The sequence below is a fragment of the Thamnophis elegans genome, chromosome 9 (assembly GCF_009769535.1).
Source record: "Thamnophis elegans isolate rThaEle1 chromosome 9, rThaEle1.pri, whole genome shotgun sequence".
Classification (NCBI taxonomy): domain Eukaryota; kingdom Metazoa; phylum Chordata; class Lepidosauria; order Squamata; family Colubridae; genus Thamnophis; species Thamnophis elegans.
The window spans coordinates 25,301,482-25,324,007 of NC_045549.1; the positions used below are offsets into that span (position 1 = coordinate 25,301,482).

The window sequence follows — 22,526 nt, forward strand, 5'->3', positions numbered from 1 at the left end:
ATTTGTGTCTGGCCACGCTCCAATCGTCGTTTAGAAGGCGGAGCTTGCAGCGTCAGTCTTTTGTAGGTAACCCCGGTAAGTAAGATGCCCGCGTTTGCCTTAAGTTCTCCGAAGGTTTTGCTTGGTAGGGATACTCATCAGCAAGAGTAATAAAGAAAGGATCGCGGGAAAAGAAACAACAAGAGGATAGTGGCACCGCAGAAGAATGCAAGCGACGAATATACCTACTTGAAAATAATTTTTAAATGCTTTGACTTTTGCTTCGGAAACACCTTTTTTAAACAATGAGATAATGATAAATAACGAAGCAAATCTTATGAAGGGGTGAAAATGAAAAGAAAATGAAAAGCCAACTAACCACTGAACTTCCTCTGAGTACATGTTTTATATCAGCAGCTGCTGATATAAAATGTTTAAGAAGGGATTGCCCTGCACACTGTAGTAAAGAATCGTGCAGTTCAAATGGAAAGGCTGTTTTTGAGTAGTGAATAATTGCTACTGGTACAGAGGCCAAGTTGCTTTAAATAAATTATCTGTATTTAGACATTACAGCTTGATCATTTGTTATGCTAAGCCCCAATATGGTTTATATGGTGTGTTGATTTGTATTATTTCACCGAGGTGGTGCAGTGGTTAGGGTGCAGTACTGCAGGCCACTTCAGCTGACTGTTATCTGCAGTTCAGCGGTTCTAATCTCACCGGCTCAAGGTTGACTCAGCCTTCCATCCTTCCGAGTGGGTGAAATGAGGACCCAGACTGTGGGGGAGATATGCTGACTCTGTAAACCGCTTAGAGAGGGCTGAAAGCCCTATGAAGCGGTATATAAGTCTAACTGCTATAACTACTATTGCTACTTCTTTTCCATTCCAGGACATTCATTCACATCTGGCTTGTCCATACCAGCACACAGGATAAGACTCAGTAAGTGTCTGAATCAAATGGATATCACTTGGCTAAGCAACTAGTAACAATATAGATCTAGAGTGATTAATGATCTGACAAAATCAATGTTTTGTAAAGTGAATGATCTCTGTTCTGTAATACTTATCATGTTTTTCCAACTTTCTTACAGACTATAATGTCAAGTGTAGAAATAGTGTAGAAATAGACTTGAATAATACCTTGATTACTGGTTCCTACATAAACCCTTTCTTAGAATCAGATACTTAACATAATAGAGATCTCTTGCCAAATAGTCCCTGTCATGTTCTGACTCTTTAATTATAATCCAAGATTATCCCTGGACTTTGGGGGTCTCTTTACAATCACTATAACATCAGGAGGCATCAGTTGCACTCTTGTTCCTGTTGGTCCTCAGTTTTGTTATCACAGAAGAGCACGACAGTGTCTCTCGGTAAATCTGTCAGACCTGCAATCTATTACTGGTGGTAGTTCTAAACTGGAACTGCAAAAATCTCCTGATTGGACCATTGTGATAAGCTTTACATTAAGTTAAATTGCGTTCAAAACATAGCTAACTAAAGGGTAAAATATATCAGAATCTCAACTGTCAACTCTTCATTTTAGCATCAGCTACACTGAACAATGGCTATGTTCACCTAATATAATTTAATATGATGTCTGAATTAATCCATTTGAAGGACAGTTATACAATTCACTGAATCATAAACTAACCAAGTTGTCTGTACTTCTGCAGCATGCCAAGGAAATAAAAATTAATACTAACTTAATATTAAATAAGCATAATATGTTGTGGGAAGGCAGATCATCACCTGTTTAAACCTGATGAGAGAATACAGCATATTTTAAAGCCAGTTCAAGATGTTGATATTTAAGATGCACAGTGGTTTGAAATCAGGGAACATGAGGTCACTCTTCACCAATTAGTTCTACACACAGTACAAAAATGTGATGACCCATCTTGTTCCCAGCCCATGCAGTATTGTAAAGTCTTCTGCTAATTCTTCCAGTTCCAGTGAATAACCAGTTTTTCCTGCTTCATCAGTCAGAGAGCCAAAGGGTCTAAATTTTATCTGACTCCACCCACCGATTTGAGAAGGTGTGTTCAGGCAAGGAACCTAGCCTTGATTATCATTGATACATTTCTGGAGCAAATGTCAATCAGCATTCTCAAAATATTTCCTGAATTCATTTTGTTAGCCGGCTGACATGGGAAAGGAAGATGGAACAATATAATGTTCCGGCTGTATTCTCACAACACTTTAGTCTACTACTCTATGCTAAATATCCCTAGTGAAAAAAGAAAGCGTCAGAAAATTAATTTATGCCATAAAACACCTCCTTGTGTACTTAGATATAAACTCAGATTGATTGAGTGATTTTTCAAGTCCAGAACATCTTACAATGGGAAAAACAAAATATATTTATTAGAATAATAATCTAAATAAAGAAAACTTTGAAGAAGTATATAAGGAGTATAAAAACAATCACAGAAGGAATTTAAAACAACTATGTGATAGTATAGTATCTGAGGTTGAGAAAATAGCAGTCTGAATAGCTTTATCATTGGCCAGGATCTAATAATGTATTGTATAATTAGATGGTTGCGCATAAGGGGCTTACAGTACATAGAACAGATCAGAACCAAATAATTATTGTTTTGATCCTTGATTGCCTTGGCTGATTCCTGTAGCAGGAGCAGTTCTGTTTCTTTTTAAAATCTCCTAGCACTCTTTGGTATATTTGGCCATGACATATTTCTGATTGTGTTGCCAGAAGTAAGGAAATTATGTGAAAAATGGCATTGTGCTCTGTCCCTCAAAGCAATGCATCCCAACTCAGCTTGCTCACTCCAAAAACATGGACAATTTTGAACACATGTGCCAGATCACCCATAGGAGGATTATAGATTACAAAAATTAAACTTAATGCAAGAATGAAAATGTCTAGGCATAGGATTCCTCCCTCCAGGCTCTTTCTACAGTTAGCCTAGCCATGGCACAAAATTACTGCTAATTATAGCATGCATTAATCTCCTAAAAACAAATGACATATTTCTCTCAAACCAATTATTTCTCTCACATGCAGATCTATGCAAAAGTTATTATTTAACAGACATTCCACTAAACTAGTACAAAGATATATATGTTTACTGAGAAGTTTAATTTACTTTGTGTTTACGTAGTTCATTCCCAACTTAGTGTAATAAAAGCCTCAGTTATTTTTCTAATTGGGTGATAGACCTGTATTTTTAAAAGTGCTATAATGACTGTCATCTTTGAAAGCTTTCTGATGCTTTCCAAGAAAAATGGAAAACATTTTTAATTGAGCAAACAATTGTACAACTATTTCACTTTACTAACTAGATGGAAATAAACTAAGCAATATTTACAGTAGAATTTTGAAAACACTTTCAAAATTAGTTTTTAGGAAAGAAACTCCCTTTTAAAATACCCCCTTGCATTTTGTATTTGCATTTTAATATTTAAAATATAACCTCAATATACCTGTCTCCTCAACATGCATCCCCATTATCTAGTTGCTGGAAAAGCAGGTAACCATTTTCTGGAGAACATAATTAGCAGATGTGGGCTGCTGGAGGCTTGTAGAGGTTTGGGACAACCTCTAGATAAGATTTGCGCAGTTCAGAGAACCCCCAAATCCCACTCCTGGCTACCCTGCCCCACCCCTCCCAAGAGTCCTCACATGGCCCATTTTGGATGCAGGTAAGTGCAGGGCACGAGGCTCGAAGAGGGCAAAAACAGGCCTACCAGAAGTTTGGGAAGGCCGGAAATGGGCCCGTTTCTGGCCTCCAGGGGGCCTCTGGAGCCTGGGAAGCCCATTTTCGATCACCCAGAGGCTCAAGAAAAGCCAGGTAGGGCAAAAATGCGCCCCCCCCCCCGGTGGTGCAAGAGACCAACTAGGTCACGCCCATCCAGCAACCGGGCAAAGAACCCCTTGCCCACCCCGATAATAAGTTTTCCACTCACTACCATTCTTTGTTGACATGGAGCTAATTTGTTTCACCATGTTTCTTCCGGACTATGGCTTCTTAATATATAGGTTTCTGATGAAATCAATTAGACGTTCTGGTATTCCCATTTTCTTCAGATTATTGCACAGGTTGACATGGTGGACACATCTAAGCCCTTAATAGACAATGAAGCTCATGTCTTTAAACTTGTTTAGATTTGTCAATTGTCTAGGATACATTATCAGCAGCATCTTTTGTTCCTCAAGTTTTTCTAAAACCATCTTAAACATCTGACCTCTCCCTGTCCATGTAAGGCTCTAGTCTACATTGAATGATCCTAAGCATTATTTTACTAGCATGTGAAATTAAAGGTGTTATCTTTCTTTAGTATTGGTAAAATAAACTGACCTCTTCTAATCTGTTGCCATTGTATCATTCTGCCAATTTGCTGACATAATTTTGTTAGAACCTTTACTGATTTTTCTGTTCTTTGCAATATTTCTGTAGATATTCTAGCAGTCCCTGTAGCTTTAACGTGATGATCAGAGAATTGATACAATTTCATTTTCTAGTATTCAAGTTTTTTTATATGTTTTAGAAAACCCATCTTCTAGGGCATCTTAGATATTTTATCTACAGAATTTCAATCTTCTCTTTCTATCTTTTAATTGGTTACTATCTGCCCATTAACATTTTAACTTTCTGAGGTTGGAGAGTTTTCCCAAAGACAACCTGAGAAAGGTCTCTATTTCCGTCTTTGATGTCCTTACAGATGTCTTTGTACTACTTTTATTATAGTACGATTTCTTTGTACGACTTCTTTGTCTCTTTTAACAGATGTCTATGGCTTTAGATTATTATTATCCTTCTCAACTCTTCTACTATCCCCACCTACTGGTATAATTATTAGGATTACTAATTACTCTTTTGTTTTTCATGTATGCTGATAACTTCTAATCAAAGACAAAATCCTTGTTTTTTTAATCACATTTGGCCAAATAGCTATCTCATCCCATTCCATCCCATCCTTTGTTAAACTCCTTCATGAGAATATTGACTTTTTTGCCCTCTTCTCCTCTCCTCTCTCCCCTTCCCTTCACAGTCTCTACTCTATTCCAATATGTAGTTCTGCTTTATTTCTATTTCCTAGCCCATATAGCCCAACTGTATTTTCCTCCTTATAATCTCCAACTACCCATACAGCATTTTTTGCTTGCATATTTTGTCTATTTCAACCAATGCAACTATGAAATTTGTCAATGTTTTCTTTTTTGGCATCAGCGATAAAAAGAATGACACACACACACACATACATGCCTTCCCAGAAAAATGAATACCTTGCAAGTTTGTGTTAAAGTGTCATAATGCACTCCAGAATTTCCTGGTGATAGGAGAGGCTTAAAGTCTAGGGCAATTATGCCTCTAAAGCAGGGGTCTCCAACCTTGGCAACTTTAAGACTTGTGGACTTCAACTTCCAGCATTCCTCAGCCAGTGAAGCTGACTGAGGAACTCTGGGACTTGAAGTCCAGAAGTTGTAAAGTTGCCAAGGTTGGAGACCCCTGTTTTTCCCCTCATTAATTTCTTTCTGGGAAAATTATGGTTTTTGTGAGTTAGATTGGGTGTACATTTGTATTTCCTCACCAAAAGCCAAACAAATGCTGCATTCTAGGTAAAGGTAAAGGTTCACATATGTGCTAGTAGTTCCCAACTCTAGGGGGTGGTGCTCATCTCCATTTCAAAGCTGAACAGCCAGCCCTGTCCGAAGATGTGACTAAATGCCAAAAGTTCCCACCAAAAGTGGTTCCTATTTTTCAATTTGCAATTTTACATGCTTTCAAACTGCTACATTGGCAGAAGCTGGGACAAGTAACGGGAGCTCAGTCCGTTATGCGGCACCAGGGATTTAAACCGCAAAACTGCTGACTTTTCTGATCGACAAGCTCAGCGTCTTAGCCACTGAGCCACCTCTTAGCCTCTGCTGCATTCTAGATATATTAATCAGATAATAAAATGTTATTGAACTGTAGGAAGACATTTTAGATATAATGGGTTTGGACTGTTTTTTAATGATTTATTTTGTTAAATCCCAATGAGATCTTTCTTGAGAGGAAATTTGGTGAATAGCCAGGGCTAGAAACTGGGAATCTGAGTTCTAGTCATGCCTTGGGCACAAAGGCAGCTGGGTGAGTTAGGGCAGATGTTCCTCTTTCAGCTCTAGGAAGGAGGCAATGGCAAATCCCTTCCAGACATCTTGCCAAGTAAAGCAGAGGGCTTTTCTAGGAAGTCACCAGGAATGAACACTGATTTAAGCAGGGGTGCGGGAGAGCGAGCGAACGTTTTTTAGAAATGAAATTCAGCCTTACAGTTCTCCTTGTACAAAAGTATTTTTAAAACGACACAACCTACAACTGCATGAAAATGCCTTGTATCTAATAGATGGATTTGAATTGTGGAGTAAGGTAGTCTGTAGAATGTGCAGGTTAGCATGAGCATGCCTGCAGTAAACTGGTTTGGTTATGTTTGTGGCATCCTAGCTTAATTTGATTGTTTTTGATGGAAGACTAAACTAATTTGTGAAGAATGTAAGCGTGATGAAAGGATTCCAAATGTGACACAAATTATTATAAACAGCTAGCACATGAAAGAGAAGAAAAAAAATAGCGAAGAAAATAAGACTAAGGGAAAAACTGCACAAAGAAAAGTACATGTTACCAAGATAGTTATTCTTCTAATGGAGTGGGTGGAAAGTGGGTAGAAAAAAGTAGAAGAATATAATTATGCAATGGAATGCCACAAACAAATCAGAAATATAAAAAAGAATTATTGGTTAAATGATAAAGTAGGCTTTAAATTAAACAGATATCAGATAGTGATGACTACAGAACTGAAGCTGAGAGAAAGATACCATGTGAAGTATATAAGGAAAACAGATACTGCTACAAATGAAGTCAAAGAACCAGAAATACCCAAGATTAATCAAGTACCTTGGCTTATACAATTCTTTGCGGAATATTATTGTTGCCTAATAATGGTAGCATTGTGGCAACAAGAAAGGAAGCCTAGATAAAAGCATTGAGTCAGTAAGAATAAAAATTCAGTTGGGTTTGAAAATGCAGAGCAATTTTGATGAAAATATAATGTTTTGGAAGCAGGTAAAAGAATAGACAAGAGGGATTCTGCAAAGTGAATGTAAACAAAATAAGTGATGAATTTACTTGGGATGAAACTGAAACGTTAGAAAGCCAATGCCCCATTTTAGAGATTTGTATGGAAGTGATATGTTGATGCGTCAAACTGAATTGAACGCTATTAATGTCAGTCTCTTATTCTGGAGAAGGTCTATCTATGTGGTTGCTAAGAGCTGACACTGCTGGATGGCATGTAATCAATCAATACTAGTGCTCAAGGGAAAAAAGAAAAATGATGTAAGACTGTTGAACAATTGTAAAGTGCAATTGTAACTGGAGAAAGTTTAAAATATGGATGTGGGTTGCATATGGAGTGGCTGTGTGGGTTGTTTAATGTATGGATGAAGTCTACATCTGTGCCCGAGAACTGATGGAATGCTATTACTGCTCCCCTATACAAAAGGGGAATAAGCAAGAATGAATGCAAAAGCTTCAGGGGGATTAATCTGTTGAATATGTCTGGGAATGTTTGGCCGAATTCTGATTGAAAGCTATGAGAAAGGACAAGGAGCAAAATTTAGAAAGTACAGTGTGACATTATGCTAAGTAGGATAGGTGGGCAGGCAAATTAGGGTAGAGGTAGTCCTCGAATTACATCACAATTGACCCCACAATGTATGTGGCTAAGCAAGGTAGTTGTTAAGTGAGTTATGCTCCATTTTGTGACTGGTTTTTGCCACCATTGTTAAGTGAATCACTGCAGTTGTGATTCTGCAAATCATGTGGTCATTAAACTAATCTGGTTTACCCCATTGACATGGCTTGTCAGAAAATTACAAATGGTTATCACATGACCCCAGGACATTGCAACTGTCACAAATACATGTCAGTTGCCAACATCTAAATTTTGATCACATGACAGTGGAGATACTGCAACTGTCATAAGTGTGAAAACTGGTGATAAGTGACTTTTTTCAGTGCTGTTGTAACTTCAAACAGTCAGTAAAGGAATGGTTGTAAATCAAGGACGACATGTACTGCATATATGTAAATTGCTGTTAACTATGACAGACACTGAACAAATAAAGGATCTTGGATTCAAAATTTTAAACAAATACAATGCAACAATTGGAAGACTGGTGGAAAAATTCAATAAGTCTAATTTAAGACAAAACTGTCAAAGAAATGTTTTCAAGTGATATATTTTAAATGTTGTGACAATTGCAAATCTGTTTATTTAGGGATATTTTATTTTCCCTCCACTATATCTTTTCTTTTTTTTCTTTTTGTGTAGTCATTCCTAAAATGTTTGATAATAAATGTATTAAAAACTGCCACGTGTTAAGTACCCATTTGTGTTTATAGAGACCTTTTGATATAGCCTAAAACCTTTTTGATGTACCCTAGAAAAAAAAATCATGGGTCTGATAGCAGACTAACAACTTTTATTAAATGCATATGATTTCGTGAGTAACAACTCCCTTCCTCACTCCTTTTAATGAAGTGAACTCTGCTCATGAAAGTTTCTATTGGTAATATCTAAGATGGATCAGGATCAGGATAACAATGCCCCCTTGTTTAGCATTCATAGATAATCATTTAAGGACGATATGCATGCAAAAAAACCCAATAATTCTCTGTCTCAACACCTGCCCATGGGGAAGCAAGAACGTACTTTAAATTAATGGACTTTAAGACCCAGAAGCATCCACACTTCTCGCACTCGCCCGAGGCAGATAGATTCCTAGCGGAATATCAAAAGGGACTGCACCACTAAGATTCAGGAAACGGGGGGAGGGAGGGGGGTATTGCCTATTGAGCTTATTCGATACGTAGAAATCTTAGTACTGAAAAACGATTTAAAAAAAATAAAATCTTTTTTTTTAAATCTACCTCTAGCATCGATACATTTTAACCGAAAGCTTGCCTTGAAATGAATGGATGGGTTTGAAAGCGTTTAACCGATAGGGGTAGCTAATCAAAGCGGCGTAGGCTCCCCTTTCGTGTCGGTTTTCAAACGCTCCCTCTTCCTCCTTCGGTCCGAGAATGAATGAAATGACGTCACGCTCAGGCGAACGCCAGCAGCCAAAGGATCAAAGTGCGCAGTCGGATGCGGGCGGCGTAGCTTTAAGTCACAAACTGCAATTATTTCCTAGCTAGCTGGAAGCCAATTTTCAGGGGGTGGGTGGATAAAGTTGTAATAGCGCCCACGTGCTTCTACGGATTGAGGGTGTGGTGAGGTTTTTTGTTTTTTGGGGTGGGTGGGTAAGGCGGTAGCCACCAGCAAATCGCCTTGCTCGCCTGATTTTTATGAGCCTCTGGGGAGTTTACCGTACAGGGCAGAATGCGGCCGCCTCTTAAAAAATGCATCCAATTTGGTGCCCTCCAAGTCTTTTGCGAGTGCAATTATCTAAATTCTCAAAGGCCAACGAGGCCAAAGGACAAGTTGAGAATGACCAGAGTTGTCGTTTCAGTATATTTGGAAGACTTCAGGTAGGCGAAAATGACCTTTAGTGTCCTGGGCACAGCCAGTACCTAACGTTTGTTCTTTAATAATAGTTAAAATCGGGGGTAGTCAACGTTTTTATATCTACCGCCCCTTTTGTATCTCTGTTAGTAAAATTTTCTAACCGCCCACCGGTTCCACAGTAATGGTGATTTATAAAGTAGGGAAGTCAATTAAATTTTAAAAAGAAAAGTGCTTCTATATCAGATAAAACCCCTACCGCCCACCATGAAAACTGGAACGCCCACTAGTGGGCGGTAGGGACCAGGTTGACTACCACTGGTTAAAATTAACCAATGCTATCTGGGCTGAAAGAGATTACTCCTACCGGCATACGCAGAGCAGCGTTTTATGAAAGGAATAGCCACAATAAATGGTCAAAGCAGACCCATAAATTTGATTACTACTATCCAGGGGTCCCCAAACTTGGCAACTTTAAGACTTGTGGACTTCAACTCCCAGAATTCTCCAGCGAGCTGGCTGGAGAATTCTGGGAGTTGAAGTCCACAAGTCTTAAAGTTGCCAAGTTTGAAGACCTCTGCTTATTGTATAATTATCCATAAGGTATTAGTAGATTGCATTGGTTAACTACTAGCTTTTTCAAGCTAAAATTGTGATTCAGAAACCAGCCCAACAGGGAAACTAGATTGTGGACAAATGCATTCTAATCAGTATTTAGGCTGAGTTTCAATCCGTTGTTATTACTTGAGCTCCCTTTGAGCAGTCAACAAACTGTGCTCAAAATTGCATTCTTAACAGATCTATTTTAATGTCAAGCAGGTAAAATTAACAGTGGGTTATTTTGCTTTTCTTTTTACTGAAAAAAATATTCTTTCTTTAAAACTTTATTTAAACTTTGGAATAAAGTGAGATAAAATGAGGACCCAGATTATTGAGGGCAATATGATGATGTTTGCAAACTACCCAGAGCTATCTAAGGAGCGGTATATAAATCTAAGCCTTGTTGCTAATGCTAGCATCTGAAGTAGTGTGATCAAACAGGATAAATAATTCTATTAGGTATTAAAGCAGAAGGCTATAGCAAAGGGTCAATATACCTAATACTTCACATCCTGATAGCAGCAAGAATGGTGTATGCAGTGGAAAAGTGAAAACATCCCTTCAGAAAAGGAGATAATAAGGAAGATATTAATATGCGCAAAGATGGATAGACTAACCTTAGAATTAAAAAACGAAGGAGAGACAGAATATCTTGTCACATGGAACAGATTTTATCAAAGGCTGGAAACACGAGGTAGGAGTCGGAACACGAAAAAAATTAGGCTAAGTAGACCTGGAATGAGGTATTATATATGTATTGGTCAAAAATAATTGTACAAGACTAGCACTGTGTAAGTAGTATATATGTTATTTGTCTTTCACTTTGGTTTTTATGGCAGATGAAATCGAGGATGGTCATACTGTGTTCGATATACCGTATTTTTCAGACTATAAGAAACACCGGTGTATAAGATGCACCAAGATTTCGGAGAGGTAAGTAAGAAAAAAAGTTTTTGCCTTCCCTCAGCCGCCAGAGGCATTCTGCAGGCTTCAGCAGGGCTGGGGCAAGGCAAAAACGCCTCCGTTTCTGCCTTGCCCCAGCCCTGCTGAAGCCTGCAGAATGCTGTGGGGGCTGAGAGAAGCCCAAAAAGCCTCAGTTTTTGTGAGAAACTGCCCGTTTTTCGCAAAAATGGAATGTGGGAACGGGGCTTTGGGAGGCTAAACATAGCTGTATTTGGTGTATAAGACCCACCAACATTTCCACACTCTCAGGGGGAGGGAAAGATGCATCTTATACTCCAAAAAATATAGTACCTGTATGTAAATAGTAAAAATATATTTTTCTTAAAAAAAACCAGGACAAATAATTTAACAATCAAATTATGCGTACTGTCTTGGTAGGTATGTGTTAAACCTATTGTTATCTTAGTAAGGAAATAAAGTATTCTTTGTTCAGCATGTTTACTATTAAGTTATACAGTCAGAACTATGCTTTGAAAGTATAAGACATGATTAAGCATCCTTACTGAAATTCAGCTGTGACTATCAATGCACAGATAAACAACAGAAACTGTACATATAAAAGCTTTTGGATGATCTTGTCTCACGCTGGTTAATGTGTTCCTTGTGCATATTTTATCTGAAACTATTACGGTACTTCAAAATATTTATTATAAAAGGACATTTCCATCATTCATAATCCCCTGAAGAAGGTATTTTTTTCTTCAAAGTACAGGTAGTCCTTGACTTATGACCACAATTGAGCTCAACATTTTTGTTGGTACGTGAAACAGTTGTTAGGTGAGTTTTGTCCCAGTTTATGACTTTTTTGCCACAGTTGTTCAAGCGAATTACTGCCATTATTAAGTTAGGAACACAATTGTTAAGTACATCTGGATTCCCCATTGACTTTGCTTGTCAGAAGGTTGCAAAAGGGTATCGCATGACCCTGGGACATTAAATGTCATAAATATGTGTCAGTTGCCAAGCATCTGAATTTTGACCATGTGACTATGAGGATGCTGCAGTTTTTTAAGTGTGAAAAATGGTCATGTCACTTTTTTCAGTGCTGTTGTAAATTGTAGTAAATTGAGGACAACCTGTATTCTAGCATTAAGGTTTTTTTAACAAGTGTATGTGGACTTTATTTTCTTTTGTTTGGTGCATGTCCTTCTATTTCTCTTTAATAGCAATAGCACTGAGACTTACCGTATTTTTCAGAATATAAGACGCACCTTTTTTCCTCAAAAAGAGGGTGAAAATCTGCGTGCGTCTTATACACTGAACACAGCATTTTTTTGCCTCCCCAAACCCTGCCCCCTTTGCAAAAATGGTCTGCACAGCCTTTAGGAGGCTGTTGTCTCTCCATCTGAGGGCTGACAGATGGACCAGGCTCCGCCTCTGTCTCTGTCTCTCTCTGTCACTGTCTCTGTCTCTCTGTCTCTCTCTCCTCCCTCCCCCCCCCCCCGGGGTCAGGCCACAACATAACCACTTCAGCCCTTTCTAAGCAATTTACAGAGTCAACATATCTGGATTCTCATTTTACCGATCTTGGAAGGTTGAATCATCTTTGAGCTGGTCAGAATTAAACTCCTGGAAGTGGGCAGAGTTAGCCTGAAATACTGCATTCTAACTACTGCACCCACAGCACTAATTCAAAGATGAAAAGTATCATGCAAACCTCATGCATGCAATTTTATGTTGTTTGGGGGGAAAATTAGACACAGAAATGAAATAATGTATGTTTTCAATTATTGATGTGTATTTCTAAATAAGAACTTGTCTCAGAATGAAATATAATTAAACAACTCAACATATATTAAAAAGAAAAGAAAGTAAGATAATTATGTAACATGGAGAATGAGAACATTAGATTGCACTGTGGTTAGCTTTAAAAAAAAAGATTGAAGTCTGTGGTTTCTCCCTCTGTTCTCATTGGCTGGATTTATTTAACAGGCAGAGGATATTATCAGATGAGTGTACATTTCAACCTGCCTTGTTGAATGTTTTTGATGTTTTTATTTGATTGCAATAAGTAAATCTTGTTTGCTTTGATTTCAACAAGTAAGTCTTGTAGTTGATGAGTTTTCTTTAGTGAAGCTTAAGAAATGCAAAAGTAATCTTTGCTTAGTAACCATAATTGGGCTTTCTGATGCTAGTTATGAAGCCCATAAGCAGGGATAACGTGATCATAGGAAACTGTCATAAATGTGTGCCATTTGCGAAGCACCCTTATAGCAATAATGGATTGATGTCATGGTCACAAAGCTTTTAGTTTATTGCGTCTTAATTTTGAATCATTAAACGCAGTCAGTAAATGAGGAATACCTGCACCATATTGGTGCACTACAGGCAGTGTATCTTTCCATTCAAGCTGCCAAAATATTTTGGTTTCTTGGTTGCACTTGACAGATATATTGCTAGTTTTAATCTGTAAATCTATTAAGAAGCTTCAAAGCCAGGGCTGGGTTCTGGCTTCTGTTACTGCCGGTTTGCTCAGGGACGCGCTTCATGCATTGGCGTGCTTGATGTGTGCAATGCACACATACGCAGTAGTAAAACAAGATGGCCACCTATGGTGCTGCCGATAGAACCAGTTTGGGGGCGTGGTGGCCGAGTTACTACCTACTCGGCCGAACCAGTAGGAACCCACCTCTGCTCAAAGCAATAGTCAGAAAAGTGTGCAGTAATTTTGTTACTCTGTTGTCTGTAGTCTGTCCTGAAGACAGATCAGTTTATCCATATGGCATGAGTTTTTTGCTGAGCTTATGCAACTATGCAAAATATGCTTTTCTGGAGGGACTGCCTCTCTGCAGTTATACTTTCCTGCCCTATTAAATCTATATTTATTAAACATGGCAACTGAAAAGATAAAAAAGTAATACAAATGAAAAAGGGAAAAGAAAATAAAGAAAAAAAAGAATATAGACAATAAAAATATATAAATGACTTCTTCAATGAACACCTATAAACAATTTAGTAACTTTAAAAAAATGCAACAAATGATCTCTTTTCCCCAAATCTAATTTCTTATCTAGAATTGAATCCTTAAATCCTTATTCAGTCCTGATCATAAAAGTCCCCTAAGAATGACCAGAGAATGCACTGTATCTAATTTTAACCAATTACATATTTTTTATTTTACTTTTAACTGCTCTTTAAACTCTTCAAATAACGTCCTAGAATTTGATTTCTTTTCATTTCTTTGTCCATTTTCATAAAATCTTTCAAAATTTTAAGAAGTCTCTTTTGTAAATCCAATATAATAAAATCATGCAGGTCGCGCTTTTGATTTGTTACTTTGCCTTATTAAGACACCAGCCAGTTTCATTTGTGTATCTGGTGTAGCTTATTTTTCCATACCATTCTTGAAGTCTGTCATTTTTAAATCTATTTTCAGATCAGTGTCAATTTTTTCTGGTAAAACCCATTCCTTTTCCATAACTTATTTAAACAAAAAACTTTATTTGTGTTTAAATAAGTTATGGAAAAATTAATTTCTGGATCGATTATTCACAAGTATCCTTCAGTACATTCAATATTAAAATATGTTGCTCCATTCTTTACTAGTAAATCATATTTAAGAATTCTTCACCTTTAATTAAAATCTTTAGTTTCTTCTGGTTTCCCTTAGTGCCCAAACTTCAAAGTTCTATGCTATCATTTTTGAAAAAAAGAATTCAAAAGAGGGAGGGAGGGAGAGTGTGTGGTTTTTTACAGTTTTATTGCTTTAATTTGTTGTATAATAAACCTTATATATTGAACAGATAAATAACAACAGAATATCAGATTGGTTTTGTTGTCTCTTAGTGATTAATGGTCCATGTCTTAGCTATAAAATTAACTTTCTTGGTATAGAACTTATTCTCTAGATAAAGGGTGAAATCCCTGGAATAGGGGGAAAGATTCTAATGCATTTCAAGCAAAATGGTACCTAATACCCATTTTCCCCCTCTCTTTTTCTGATAGATGCCTGTTCCCAATATGAATGACTACGAAAAAATGGATTACATAGAGAAATAACCTAATCTGGTTTAAGACCAAACCAGACTGCTTCTAGGGAAACTACAATTTTGTGGGACTCTTTAAGAGCTAAATAATTAGCATCCTGCATAAAATAAGTAGTAAAACCTGTTTATTCTGAAGAGTACATTGTGTGACACCAATGTGGTAAGTAAAATTTCAAGGGCAGAATGATGACAGAAGAGATACATTATTTTGAATATTTGCTTGTCTGAACAGGTTTGTAGAACCTAAAATTATTAGTAAGTAAAAAGATGGTGCCTCCAAAGTTTTCTATACTGACAACATAACTTGACACATATAAGAATACTCAAGTGGATTGAAGTTCTAACACTTTTTTTGAATAAATGTTTGGGTAAAACTAAATTTTACTTGTTTCATAAACATGCAGTATTCTGAACAAGGCTATATATACACAGATAGATAACAGAATAAAGATTTAACTACTGTAGCAGTTAGAAAAAAAATGCACTCCTTTGTAGGCATCAGTGTGGATTCATCAAAATAACCTTGTCCCTTTTAGGCAGTGTGCCTAATTTATTTGATCACAACAATATAAATACATTGGTTTTGGCAAAATATTTATTTATTTATTTATTTCAGGGGTGTCATACTCGATTTCATTGAGGGCTTGTGTTTAACCTCAGGGGACGAGTGGGCGTGGCCAGGGTGGGCGTTGTCCCTCGTGGCAGGGGCGCCTGTGATGGCCCAAGCACTCTGCCAGCGAAAACGGGCTCCCAAGCCCCATTTCCAGCTGCAGTGGCCTCTTGCAACCCTCTGCCACACACCAAACGGGATTCTGTTTTCACTGGCCGAAGCACCGCGGGCCAATTCTGTTTCCAGGATAGCCCTGCTGACCAGATCTAAGCACCCTGCGGGCTGCATTTGGCCCCCAGGCCTTGAGTTTGACACTCCTGGTTTATTTATTCAATTTCTAAACTACCCCCATCTCAGTCTGGGAGACTTAGATTCAGAAAAGAAACAAATATTACAATTAAAAATACTAATAAAATTTTAAAACAATAAAAACACTAAACATTCAGATTAATAGTTGAAAATCTCTCATGATATTCTCATAGAGAAGATGGCATAATGGATGCTAAACTATGCTATGATTAGCTGAACATCCATATCATTGTATTTACAATTCTACAGGAAGCTAAGGGGAAGTGTTAAGTGTTGAACTGACTGTATTCAGAAGACAGCAAGAGAAGTGATGAAGGACCCAAAAGGAAACACTTATAAGGTACAGTTGGCAGGACTGGCAAAGTTTAACATGGAAAAGAGAAGGCTGCAAATCCACTATGGTGATATTTCTGTAGAAGAAGGGTTTTTGCGTAGAAGATGACACATAATTATCTGCATTGTTCAAGAAGACAAAGAGAAGAATCCATGGATTTATATTCCGAGGCAATAGATTTTATTTGGACCTCAGAAGAATGTCCTAATGGTCAGAGCTGCTTTTAAAGATGGTGGCCACCTTTGGGTCATCTTGCAGGAATTGTGTTAGTATTCCCGCACTAAGTAAATATTTGATTGGAACAACCTTTTAACGTTTCTAGGACCTATTTTAGTAAGAATTAAAGGGATCACATTTCTTAAAACAGAATAGCTGTTTTAATTGACTTCTATTTGATTATTGAGAAATTAAAACTTCCTATTATGTCCTATACAGACTAACACATTTGGAAGGGATCGTGTAGGTCATCTAGTCCAACCCCCTGCCCAAACAGGAGACTCTACACCATTTATGAAATTTATGTCTCTTCTTGAAAGCTTCCAGTGATAAAGCTCCCACAATCTCTGAAGGTAAGCTGTTCCATTGGTTGATTGTTCTCACTGTCAGCAAATTTCTTCTTATTTGTAGGTTGAATCTTTCCTTGATCAGTTTCCATCCATTATTTATTGTCTGGCCTTCGGGTGCTTTGGAAAATAGCTTGACCCTCTCTTCTGTGTGGCACCCTCTCAAATATTGGAACACTGCTGTCATGTCTCCCTTAGTCCTTCTCTTCACGAGACTAGCCATGGCGAGTACTTGCAACTGTTCATCGTATGTTTTAGCCTCCAGTCTACTAATCATCTTCTCTGCACATTTTCTAGCGTGTCAACATCTTTTTTATAGTGTGGTGACCAAAAACAGCATGCAGTATTCTAGGTGTGGTCTTACTAAGGTTTTATGGAGGTATTTTTTTTTTTTTTTTAAATTATTTGACATTTTCCAAACATTAAAATCACAATTACACTTTTACAGCTTTCTGTTACTGGTATTTCTTTTTTCTGATTTCAGGTTTTCCATTTTCCATTCTATTATTTTATACATATTCTTCTTTGTTTACTTTCTCATTTTTACAATATATATACATATACATATACATATACATATACATACATACACACACACACACACACATACACCGTGTTTCCCCAAAAATAAGACATGTCCTGAAACTAGGGCCATGCCAGTTTTTTGGGATGGGTAAAAATATAAGCTCTTACCTGAAAATAAGCCCTAGTGAAGGGGTGGGTTTAACCAGAATAGGGGGCAGCCCTTCCCTTTCTCGTTACCTCAGGGCTTCTCAGCCCCTTAATCAGATCAGCTGAGCCATTCCATTCACAAAACAGCTGATTCGCGGGTGCCACTCAGGCCTCTGCCTCCAGCAAGCGCCAGTTGCTTTTGCAGCCAATTGTGACTGCAAAAGAATCTGGAGGCCAAGCAACACAACCCAAATGCCTCATGCCCTCCTTACTTAATGATGACAGTCACAGCAGGAAATTCCGTCCACAAAACAGGAAAGGAAAGTATGGAAATCAATACATCCGGGACATCGGAAGAAGCCCTGCAAGGAGACACCACTGCTGATGTGCAGGAAATCTCCCCCCCCCACACCTGCAGATCATTCATTCAAAGAGGAGTTTCACTAGGATGAAGGAGACACAAACGCTACCTTCAGCCACCTCTTCGTCCTGGTGAAACTCCTCTTTGAAAGGATGATTTGCAGGGGAGGGGGGGATTTCCTACATTTCGGCAGCAGCATCTCCTTGCAGGGCTTCTTCTGATGTCCCAAGTGTATGGATTTCCATGCCTACAGGAAATCGTTTCTCACCTGTATATTCACATTGGATAATCGGAGAGGCAGTTTCTGTAAGCAGGGCAACAAACCAGAATGTTTCTTTCCTGCCTTCCTTACAGGATTAGCCCTGTAAAGTGGGAAAAAAAACAAAAGGAGATTTCTTCCAACAACCGGTTCTCCGGACTGCTTAGAAAGTTAACAACCAGTTCTCCCGAATAGGTACGAGCTGGCTGAATCCCACCACTGCCATAGGCATACAGTCTACTTTTCTTGTCCTGCACGTGGAACAGAGAATGGAGCTGGAAAGCAAGTTAGTGAAGGGATGTGGCTGCCTTGGAAGGGGAGTGTGTGTGTGTGTGTGTGTGCGTGTTCTGCCAGGAAGAGCCCCCCGCGAGGCCAGAGCAGCACAGTCAGCTATTTGGCGGCCAGCAAGCAGGGCAGGCAAAGGCCAGGATGCAAGGAGAATTTGGATCATTGTGGCCGCAGGCAAGCAGGTGGTGGGACAGAGAGAGAGGGGCTGGTGAGCTTGTTGCCTCCTACACCTGAAAAATAATAAGACCTCCCCAAAAATAAGGCCAAGCCCTTATTTAGAGGGTCTTATTTTCGGGGGAAATATGATATATATATATATACCTGGTTTCACCCAATCTACATATGTACTTTTGGTTTTTCTTGCCTAAATGTAAGGATTTACTTTTCTCTAATTGAATTTCATTTTGTTAGATAGGGCCCAGTGTTCAAATCTGTCAAGATCCATCTGGATCTTGAGCTTGTCATTTAGGGTGTTGGTTATTCCTGTCAGCTTAGTATCATCCAGTTACAAATCCATCTGATGGTGAGGCTATTTATCCCACTTTTTTCTAGCTTACCAAAAGTAGGTTGCGGTCTACTTTGTTGAATACCTTCATGAGAAGTATATCCCAAAGGAGGTAACTCGTGAAATGTGAACAGTTTGGTGGCTCCTTAATCTTTTTATCTGGGTTTCTTAGAATTTACTTATCCAGGTTTACTCTAAACATTAAATCTGTTTTTGCAGACTCAGTAAGACTGTGTTGCAACTCATAACTAACCAAATATATAAATATATTAACCCCTTGTTTTACCATCTCTCCATGACATTGCCGTCATCTAATTCATAATGCATTAGTGAGATAGACTTAAGTTAGTGTATTTATTTATGAATTTATAGACTATTTAAACAGTGTACAGAACAACAGTCAATGCCAATGCACCAATAACATAATATATGACTACAACAACATTGTTAGTCTGCTGTGGGGCCAGGGTAAATGTGGGTGTGAAGTGTAGATTTTAGGTGAGGTGTATTGATGGTCTAGGAGAGGAGAATGGTAATATTTAGTGGGAAATTTAAAGAGAGGATGTTGCACTATACACACATGTAGCGTGTAGTATAAGATTCTCTCTCTCAATGCACATACAAGAGGTGGGTTCCTACCGGTTCGGCCAAGTAGGTAGTAACTTGGCCTCCCACACCCCCTGCATGTGCAGAAGCAATTTTTTTAGTACTGTGCATGCACGCGTAGCGTGCAACAAGCAGACCGGCAGTAGTAGCAGCCGGAACTCACCCCTGGCACACACATAAATACACTAAATGTTGCCCCAGAGATTCCAGAAATAGTTAATTGCTAATCTGTAGAATCTCTTAGTAAATGTGTTCTAGTTGGCTGGGTAACACATGGGGTATATGGTAAAACAAGTTGGCTGTTCTGTATTAAAACAGTAAAAGGAAAATAAAAAAAATATGAGGATTAAACTATGTAGTAATTTTAGAGAAAGTTATGAATGAGGAACTGTAAAATTTTCCTTAGTATGACAAAGTTTTTGTTATTATGGTCATAAGAGTAATAAATTAGTAAATTATCTATCTAGATTACCCATCCGTCCGTCCATCTTTTGAAGTGTTTGCACTTGTTAATACAGAATCACAGATAGACTTAAGTTAGTGTATTTATTTATGAATTTATAGACTATTTAAACAGTGTACAGAATAACAGTCAATGCCAATGCACCAATAACATAATATATGACTACAACAACATTGTTAATCTGCTGTGGGGCCAGGGTAAATGTGGGTGTGAAGTGTAGATTTTAGGTGACGTGTATTGATGGTCTAGGAGAGGAGAAGGGTAATATTTAGTGGGAAATTTAAAGAGGATCTTGCACTATACACACATGTAGCGTGTAGTATAAGATTCTCTCTTTCAATGCACATACAAGAGGTGGGTTCCTACCGGTTCGGCCAAGTAGGTAGTAACTTGGCCTCCCACACCCCCTGCATGTGCAGAAGCAATTTTTTTAGTACTGTGCATGCACGCATAGCGTGCAACAAGCAAACCGGCAGTAGCAGCAGCCAGAACTCACCCCTGGCACACACATAACATACACTAAATGTTGCCCCAGAGATTCCAGAAATAGTTAATTGCTAATCTTTAGAATCTCTTAGTAAATGTGTTCTAGTTGGCTGGGTAACACATGGGGTATATGGTAAAACAAGTTGGCTGTTCTGTATTAAAACAGCAAAAGGAAAATAAAAAATATGAGGATTAAACTATGTAGTAACTTTAGAGAAAGTTATGAATGAGGAACTGTAAAATTTTCCTTGGTATGACAAAGTTTTTGTTATTATGGTCATAAGAGTAATAAATTAGTAAATTATCTATCTATTACCCGTCCGTCCGTCCATCTTTTGAAGTGTTTGCACTTGTTAATACAGAATCACAGATTCATTCATTCTGTTGCACCATCTGAAAGCTGACTGAAAAAAACATGAAGATTTGATGCATCTAGTAAAGCAAATGGATACCCAGATTTGTATTACACCCAGAATCACAAACTATCATCCAACCACATTGTAATGCTAATCATTAACGAATATTATGCAATTAGGTCATGGTTTTATGTTTAGATGTAATGTATGAACTACCAAAATGAAGAAAAAAAAACCCAAGAAAGTTGAGTTGCCTTTGGGTTTCTCCAAATGTGCTCTCTTCTCACAATACAAAAGCTCTGAGTTCATCTTTCAGAGAACAAACCTTTGATCATCATTAAGCTTGATTACAACTTGATTTCATTAGGTTTAGATTTTTAACTAGGCCAATATTTTATCTTAGAAAAAGAAAGCATCTATTGTTATTTCTTACTGAGGAATCCAGTTAAATGTCCTTGGAACTGCAGGATTCCCTGAATAACAGCTTGAATATATCTCTTAATTGAAACTTTGAATCGTCTGGGAATTGCTGGAACATATGGAGTTCTTCCACAAAAATAATACATGCAGTTTCTGATTTTCACAAAGCTCTCTAGCTATGTAACAAAACTAGAATAATAAGGGATTCTGTTGTGAAACTATTTTACTTTAAAAAACAAAACACTGTTGATATCTGTAATGAAAACCAGCAGTACTTTTCTATAAATCAGTACACTGAAAGATTTTTGGGATCACCACACAAAGTTTTCAATATCATGCCACAAATGATATCCTATAGGTAGCATTCCAAAATGAAATTTAAACTCTGTGTATGTGGGCACACAGGCATGTGTTGTGATGGCTCAAATCAGGTGAGCTCACCAAACTGCATGAAACTCTGGATTACCTCTTTAAATGCCAAATTCTGTAAGATTTCAAGAAAGAGTATCAAAGCCTTGTGAAATTTGGTAATTTTGCAAACTTTTGGCCAGGTTAATTTATTTTGACGGGACATTATAGATCATCAGAAGTTTCCTAAAAGGCCACAGGTTGGAAAACTTCAGTGTATTTATTTCTTGAAATTAAAAGGGATACGTCCAACAAGTAATTTGTTGTGTTTCAGGTTAATGGGCTATTTTCAAGTAAATCTAAGTAAGAGTTGAATTTGTCTCTGAAAGTCTTTCACCAGTAAAATTAATAGGGTATAAAATCATATAGAAATGAATAAATAGTTACTCCCATGGAATGTATAAAATAAATGGGAACAGAGTAAAGAACAATTTCCACAAAAATGAATTGCAAAATTAGGAAAAAGGTTAAAAAGCAGGGCGTATTTTTCTCACCAGTATTTACTTGTTATTGTCTGCTAAGCCATAAATGAATACAAAGAGACTTAATACCTACATAAGCCTATCTGACCCAATAAACAGCCAATAGCCTAGTCCATTCTGTGAGAGAAATATTTGATCTCTTGGTCTTAACATATATTTGTGGAACGTCTGTAATTACTATTGAGTCACATATTTTAATGTTCTGATTGATAACAAGCAATAGGCCAAATCATGACATTGGTTTCATAAGGATATGAGTAACATCACTAGAATGTTCTTTTTTAACTTAGCCTGCCTTAGTTGTGGGTTATAGGAATTATTACCTACCTTATTACTTCCATGTGTTTCTACTACTAGAAAAAGT

The 22,526-nt window shown here is 37.7% G+C and overlaps 2 long non-coding RNA genes across 5 annotated transcripts; both read left to right on the forward strand.

The window, feature by feature from the left end:
• Nucleotide 1: 1 nt before the first annotated feature.
• On the forward strand, nt 2-16,821 carry LOC116513444. 4 transcript variants are annotated; one of them, XR_004255986.1, is made up of 5 exons: nt 2-75; nt 871-921; nt 10,931-11,024; nt 15,000-16,299; nt 16,729-16,821. It is a non-coding gene; the product is annotated as an uncharacterized LOC116513444 (long non-coding RNA). The 4 variants fall into 4 exon arrangements; XR_004255985.1 differs by lacking the exons at nt 2-75; nt 871-921 and adding an exon at nt 9,011-9,517 and having other exon boundaries at nt 15,000-15,200; nt 16,209-16,299; XR_004255987.1 differs by lacking the exon at nt 10,931-11,024.
• On the forward strand, nt 16,822-22,210 carry LOC116513446. Its single transcript, XR_004255988.1, has 2 exons — nt 16,822-16,862; nt 20,859-22,210. It is a non-coding gene; the product is annotated as an uncharacterized LOC116513446 (long non-coding RNA).
• Nucleotides 22,211-22,526: the final 316 nt, after the last annotated feature.